The sequence below is a fragment of the Mustela nigripes genome, chromosome 10 (assembly GCF_022355385.1).
Source record: "Mustela nigripes isolate SB6536 chromosome 10, MUSNIG.SB6536, whole genome shotgun sequence".
Taxonomy (NCBI): Eukaryota; Metazoa; Chordata; class Mammalia; order Carnivora; family Mustelidae; genus Mustela; species Mustela nigripes.
Genome location: NC_081566.1, coordinates 6380552 through 6387570, shown reverse-complemented (window position 1 = coordinate 6387570; position 7019 = coordinate 6380552). Strand labels below are relative to the sequence as shown.

Here is a 7019-nt window from a genome sequence, read left to right as displayed (position 1 = left end):
TTGACTGGGAAGAGTCTAGCTTCCTCTAGGCTAAGATCTAATATTTAGGAAGGTAAACACATTCTAAAACCTCCACTCAGCCCAAATGGAAATGATTTTCACATTTTCAAAATTAACAACACAGCTGCTAATGAAAGTGAGAAAGGAAACAGTTCCCTACCAGATAACAGCCAAAGAGAATATTTGGTATTGTCAGAGACTAAAGTCACTTGGCGCTGGAGAGCTGGGCATCGATCCAAGCAGCAAGTACAGTGAGAGTGGCCGGAACTTCTCACACACTCATGGCTACAGACCCACCCTCTGCCATGAACAGAGACTCGGAAAGCTTTGCACATCTCCCAAGGTTACTAGAGAACTAAGCCATTTCCAATGGCCATGGTGTCCAGTATCTTCCTGCACATGTGAAGGGACGTGTACGTCACCAGCGTGTACAGGGCAGGAGATGTACCACGCACGCAGGAGCATCCCCTGAGCATAAAATGTTCCGTGGCCCGGAGCTCTGAAACAGACTATGATTTTCTATGAAAGCAAATGCGGGCGAAATGCGTGGAATGTGAGCTTGCAAACTACACTTATAAAAAATGCTTAGAAGGATAAGCATTGTGAATGGCACAGTGAATGGGAGAATTTACACCAAAGGAAATAGACAAGATCAATCTGAAGATTGTCTCAAGAAGTAGTTTTAAATGTTTAAAGCAATAAAATATGTAAACATGAGAAAAGAGGAGGCATAATTATTTTTATAAATACACACCAGGAGTTTCATAGTGACACTTTATAATATTAATAAAGAGAATAGAAAAAAAATACTGCAAAATTTGCCCGAAAGCAAAGTAATTGAAGTCTGGTTGACATTATATTTATTTCTGGAAATATGGGATGTCAGAAGTCAGCAGAGTGGAACTGATTTTACAATTCTATATTCACCTTGACTTCTGAGGAAGATGGTGGAGTAGAAGGACCCTACGCTCAGCTCGTTCCATGAATACAACGAGGTAAAACTCATTTACATAACTGAGAAAATGGCCAGAACACAAGCAGAACAGACTCTCCTCAGCTAAATGTAGAGAAGAAGCCACACCAAAGAGGGCAGGAAGGGTGGAGAGGAGGCGAGGAGGTAAATGAACCTGCAGGCCTTTTCTGGGGATGAGAAATGCCACTGGAGCATACAAGGGGGAAAACAGACCCTCACACCAGCCCCTCCAGGCATGGAGGGTCCCCATAACATTTGGCTCTGAAAACCAGAGGGGCATAATTTCATGAGTTCTTACGATTGCCAGGCTTTACCCCTTGAACTTTAAAGATAAACAGGTTCAAGAATGGGAGAGCCAGAGGGTGAAAGAAAACGGAGTCCCTGCACTTAAAGCGACCGCACGACAAACTGCTCCAACGAGATACAGCACAGAAGCAGCAGTTTGAAAAAGAAGGCCGGAGGCATATGGGAGGGTGTTTCTTTACTGACCTTAGAGCCTGTGACAGAGGGGCAAGGAGCTTCGGGAGACTTCCACAGGAACAACAGAGCTGGTGGGTGCCACTCCTTTCCTCACCCCCAGCCTAAACACATGAACACCTGTGGGAACCAACGAAGTGTCAATACTCACTAGCTAACTCGCTAACACTACTGCCCCAGCCTCCTATTCTCCGGAAGACACGCCCCTGCCTGCCAGGCCTCAGCTCCAGGTCACCTCCCACACCAGACCTACACACACTTCGCTAACATCAGGTACCTCACTCCCACATCCTCAACAGACCTACCTCCAATATGCACTTGACCAGAGCCCATTCAAACCAGTGCCACAAGCCTGGCCATGTGCAAGCAGCCCCGACAGGGACCAGGACCACTCCAAAGTGACGCATGGCCCAGGAAGAGGGGCAGATAAACACACAAACCAATCCAACTCTGGCTGAAGCCGTGGGCTGGGGACACACAGATGATTCGAGTACAGCGCCCACCCATCAAAGAAAGCTTCTCAGGGGAAAACACAAGGGAGCGTGGCCTGCAGTTCAGTGCTACTCCATCTCTGGCAGAAACCTGGTCTGACTCAGGCTCAAGAAGGCCCCAGACCAGCCCACTACAACACAGGGACCAAACCCTGCCCACAACAGGCAAAGGAGCCATTGCAGATCACTGGGCTAAAGGCGACAGCAGTTCAGCCACAGTAGTAGGGCACATGCAACACATAGGAGACAGTCCTGAAGTGCCAGGTTCTGGTGAACAAGGAATATTGTGCTGAAGGGCACTATAAGACCCTTCCTTATAAAGCTGCTACTTTCAAGAGCAGATATAATACTTTCCCAACACAAAGAAACAGACAGAGTCAGATAAAATGAGGAGATAAAGGACTATATTCCAAATGAAAGAACAGAACAAAATCACAGCAATCTCCATCACCAAATGGAGATAAGTAATATGCCTGATAGAAATAAAGTAGTGATCATAAATATACTTACTGGGTTTGAGAAAAGAGTGGAGGGCATCAGTAAGACCCTTAACAAAGAAAGAAAACATAACAACAAAAAAATCAAAGATGAAGAACTCAATAAATGAAATTAAAAATATACTAGATGGAATAAACAGTAGACCAGAGGAAACAGAAAAACTGGACCAATGACCTAGAGGACAAAATAATGGAAAACAAATAAGCTGACGAGGAGAGAGGAAAAAATATAATAAAAAATATAATAGTCTTAGGGAACTTAGCAATAGCCCAAAGTATAATAACATTCATGTTATAAGGATCCCAGAAGAAGAGACAGAAAAGGGGGCAGAAAATTTATTTGAAGATATAATAGTTAAAAATTTTCTAAATCTAAATCTAGGAAAGAAAACAGAAGTCCATATCCATGAGAGAACGAGATTCCCCAACAAAATCAAATCAAGAGGGTCCACACCAGACCCATAGCAACTGAAACGGCAAAAAGTAGTGATAAAGAGAGAATTATAAAGCAGCATGAGGAAACAAAACAGTTACATACAAGGTAAACTCCAGAAGGCTATAAACTGATTTTTTTTTTAGATTTTATTTATTTATTTGACAGAGAGAGAGAGAGCACACAAGTAGGCAGAATGGCAGGCAGAGGGAGAAGCAGGCTCCCCACTGAGCAGAGAGCCCGATGCAGGGCTTGATCCTGGGACCCCAGGATCATGACCTGAGCTGAAGAGAGATGCTTAACCAACTAAGCCCACCCAGGTGCCCCTACAGACTGGTTTTTACAGCAGAAACTTTGAACGCCAGGAGGGAGTGACATGATATATTCCAAGTGCTAAAAGGAAAAAAATGCAGCTAAGAATACTCTTCCCAGCAAGGTTATCATTCAGAATAGAAGGAGAGATAAAGAGTTTCCCAGAGAAAACGGAAATTAAAGGAATTCACTATCAATAACCAGCCTCTCAAGAAATGTTAAAGGGGATTCTTTGAGTGGAAAGACCATAAGCAGGAGTAAGAAAAATAAGAAGTACAAAAACAGTAAAATTAAGTTTATCTATAAAAGTCAGTCAAGGGATTCACAGAATGAAATGATGTAAAGTCTGACAATGTACCAAACCATGCAGGGGAGAGGAGTAAAGGAACTAAAGAATGGGTTTGAACTTCAGTGACCATCAACTTACTATAGACTGCTACATGCAGAAGATACAAACCTAATAGGAACCAAAGATACAAACCTAATAGTAACCAAAAATCAAAAACCAGTAGGAGATATGCCAAAAATAAAAAGAACGGAATCCAAGTGTATCAATAAAGAAAGCCAGCAAACCAGGGGAGAAGAGAGCAAGAGAAGAAAGAAACAAAGAAGCACTACAAAGACAGTCATAAAACAGGTAACAAAATGTCAATAAGATGTATCAATATGTAATGTATAAGTATGTGTATTTACTTTGAAAGTAATAGGACTAAATGCTCTAATCAAAAAGACACAGGGTTACTGAATGAATTTAAAAAGCAGACACGTCTATATGCATATAAGAGACCCATTGCACACCTAAAGACACTTGCAGGTTGGAAGTGAGGGATTAGAGAAAATTTATTATGCAAATGGATGTCAGAAGTCAGAGAACCAATACTTATATCAGACAATATAGACTTTAAAACAAAGAATGTAACAAGAATTTAAAAAATAAAGGTATATAATTATAAAGGGTAAAATCTAACAGGAATATCTAACCACTGTAAATATTTATGCACCCAACATGAAAGCACCGGAACACACAGAGCAGCTAATAACAAACATGAATGATGTAATCAATAATAATACAATAATAGTAGGGGACTTGAACACTCCACTTCATCAATGGACAGATCATCTAAACAGAAAATCAACAAGGTAATAGTGCTTAGAATGACACATTGGACTAGATGGATCTAACATATATTCAGAACAATCCACCCTGAACAGCAAAATACATACTCTTTTCAAATTCACATAAAACATCCTCTGGAATAGATCAGATATTGGGCCATGAGACCAGCCTCGACAATTTCAAGAGGGTTAAAATCATACCATGGATCTTTTCCAATGGTAATGCTATGAAACTAGGAATCAATCACAAGAAAAAATCTAGAAAGATCACAAATACATGAGGTTAAATAACATTCTACTAAGCAATGAATGGGCCAACCAAAAATTCAAAGAGAAAATTAAAAAAATATAGGGAGACAGATGAAAATGAAAATACAACAGTCCAAAATCTTTGGGATGCAGCAAAATCTGTTCTATGAGGGAATTACATAGCAATACAAGCCTACCTCATGAAGCAAGAAAATTTCAAGTAAACAACTTATCTTTACACCTAAAGGAACTAAAAAAGAAGAACACAATGCAAAGCCAGCAGAAGGAAAGAAATAATAAAGACTGGAGCAGAAATAAAACAAAATAGAAAGTTAAAATGTAGGAGAGATGAATGAAATCACTAGCTGGTTCTTTGAAAAGATTAAAAAAAATTGATAAACCTTTGAGCGACTCATATTAAAAAGAAAACTCAAAATCAGAAGCAAAAAGAGGACAGTCTCTCTGCTCCTCTGCTTTTGACAGACATCCAAATACTCTGGTGCAGTGCCAGCCAAATCCCTGAGACACAAAGGTGAAGTCAGAGGAAATGTATTTGGCCATGTTGAGCATCAAATGACCATGTTTGACTATACTGGGCTGCTTTCCACACTGGCAGAGTGGATAATGTTGCCATCAATGACCCTTTCATTGACCTCAACTACATGGTCTACATATTCCACTATGATTCCACCCTTGGCAAATTCCATAACACAGAAAAGGCTGAAAATGGGAAACATCTTTCAATGGAAATCTCATCTCTATCTTTCAAGAGTGAGATCTCGCTGACATCATATGGGTTGATGCTGGTGCTGAGTACATTTTGGAGTCCACTGAGGTCTTCAGCACCATGGAGAAGGTTGGGGCTCACTTGAAGTGGGGGGTCAAGATGGTTATCACCCCTTCTGCTGATGCCCCCATGTTTGTGATGGACATGAACCATGAGGTGTATGACAACTCCCACTAGACTGTCAACAATGCCTCCTGCATCACTAGCTGCTCGAGCCCTCTAGCCAACTTCATCCATAACAACTTTGGCATCATGGGGGGACTCATCACCACAGTCCATGGCATCACTACCATCCAGTAGACAGTGGATGGCCTCTTTCAGAAACTGTGGTGTGATGGCCAAGGGGCTGCCCAGAACATCAGCCCACCCTTGTGTCTTTTGGTGCTGCCAAGGCTGTAGGCAAGGTCACCCCTGAGCTAAACAGAAGGCTCACTGGCATGGCCTTTAGTATCTCACCCAAGTGTCAGTTGTGGATCTGACCTGCCACCTGGAGAAAGCCGCCAAAGACAATGATACAAGAAAATGGTGAAGCAAGCATCAAAGGCCCCTTCAAAGTATCCTGGGCTACACTGAGGACCAGTTTGTCTCCTGTGACTTTAACAGTGACACCTACTCTTCCACCTTTTGATGCTGGAGCTGGCATTGCTCTCAATGACAACTTTGTCAAGCTCATTTCCTGGTATGACGGTGAATTTGGCTTCAGCAACTGAGTGGTGGACATTATGGTCCATATGGCCTCCAAGGAGTAAGAGCCCGGGGCCACCAGCCCCAGCAAGAGGAAGAGAGAGAGGCCCTCAGCTTTTGGGGAGCTCTTGCACCAACTCATCTCCCAACACACTGAGAATCTGCTGACCACAGTTCCCATCCCAAACACTCTGAAGAAGAGTAGGGACTTGGGGAGCCTTACTTTGTCATGTAGCATCAATAAAGTATACGGTACCCCCCAAAATGTAAGAGGAAATAACTGACATAACAGAAACACAAAGAATTATAAGAAAATATTAAGAAAAATGATATGCCAACAAATTGAATAACCTAGAAGAAAGGGAAAAATTCCTAGAAAGATATAACCTACCAAAACTGAAGCAGGAAAAAAAATAGAAAACTTGAGCAGACTGATTACCAGCAATAAAACTGAGAGTACTCAAAAACTCCCAACAAACAAAAGTCCAAAAGTTGAAAAGTCCAGGGTAAGATGGCTTCATGGATAAATTCTAACAAACATTTAAGAAGCATTAATACCTATTCTTCTCAAACTATTCCAAAAAAAAAATAGAAAACAAAGCTTTCAAATACATTATCTGAGGTTATCATTACCTTGATGCCAGAACCAAAGATACCCCCAAAAAAGAAATACAGTCCCTTATCGCTGATGAACACAGATGCAAAAATACTCAAGAAAATATTAGCAATCCAAATCTAACATATATAAAAATATTTTTTCCATGATCAATGAGATTTGTTGCTGGGATGTAAAGATACTTCAATATTAACATATCAATCAATGTCATAGATCATATTAACAGCAAAAAAAGGATAAAACCATACAATCATTTCATTAGATGCAGAAAAAGCATTTGGCAAAAGCACTTGACAACAGTCAATCATGATAAAATACATTCAACAAAGCAAACTTAGAGGGAGGATATCTCAACATAATAAAAGCCATATATGAAAACCCCAC

The 7019-nt window shown here is 40.9% G+C and overlaps 1 pseudogene; it reads left to right on the top strand.

Annotated features, from left to right (window-relative positions):
- Window positions 1–542: 542 nt before the first annotated feature.
- Window positions 543–5963, top strand: LOC132026319 (glyceraldehyde-3-phosphate dehydrogenase-like; annotated as a pseudogene).
- The last annotated feature ends 1056 nt before the right edge of the window (window positions 5964–7019 follow it).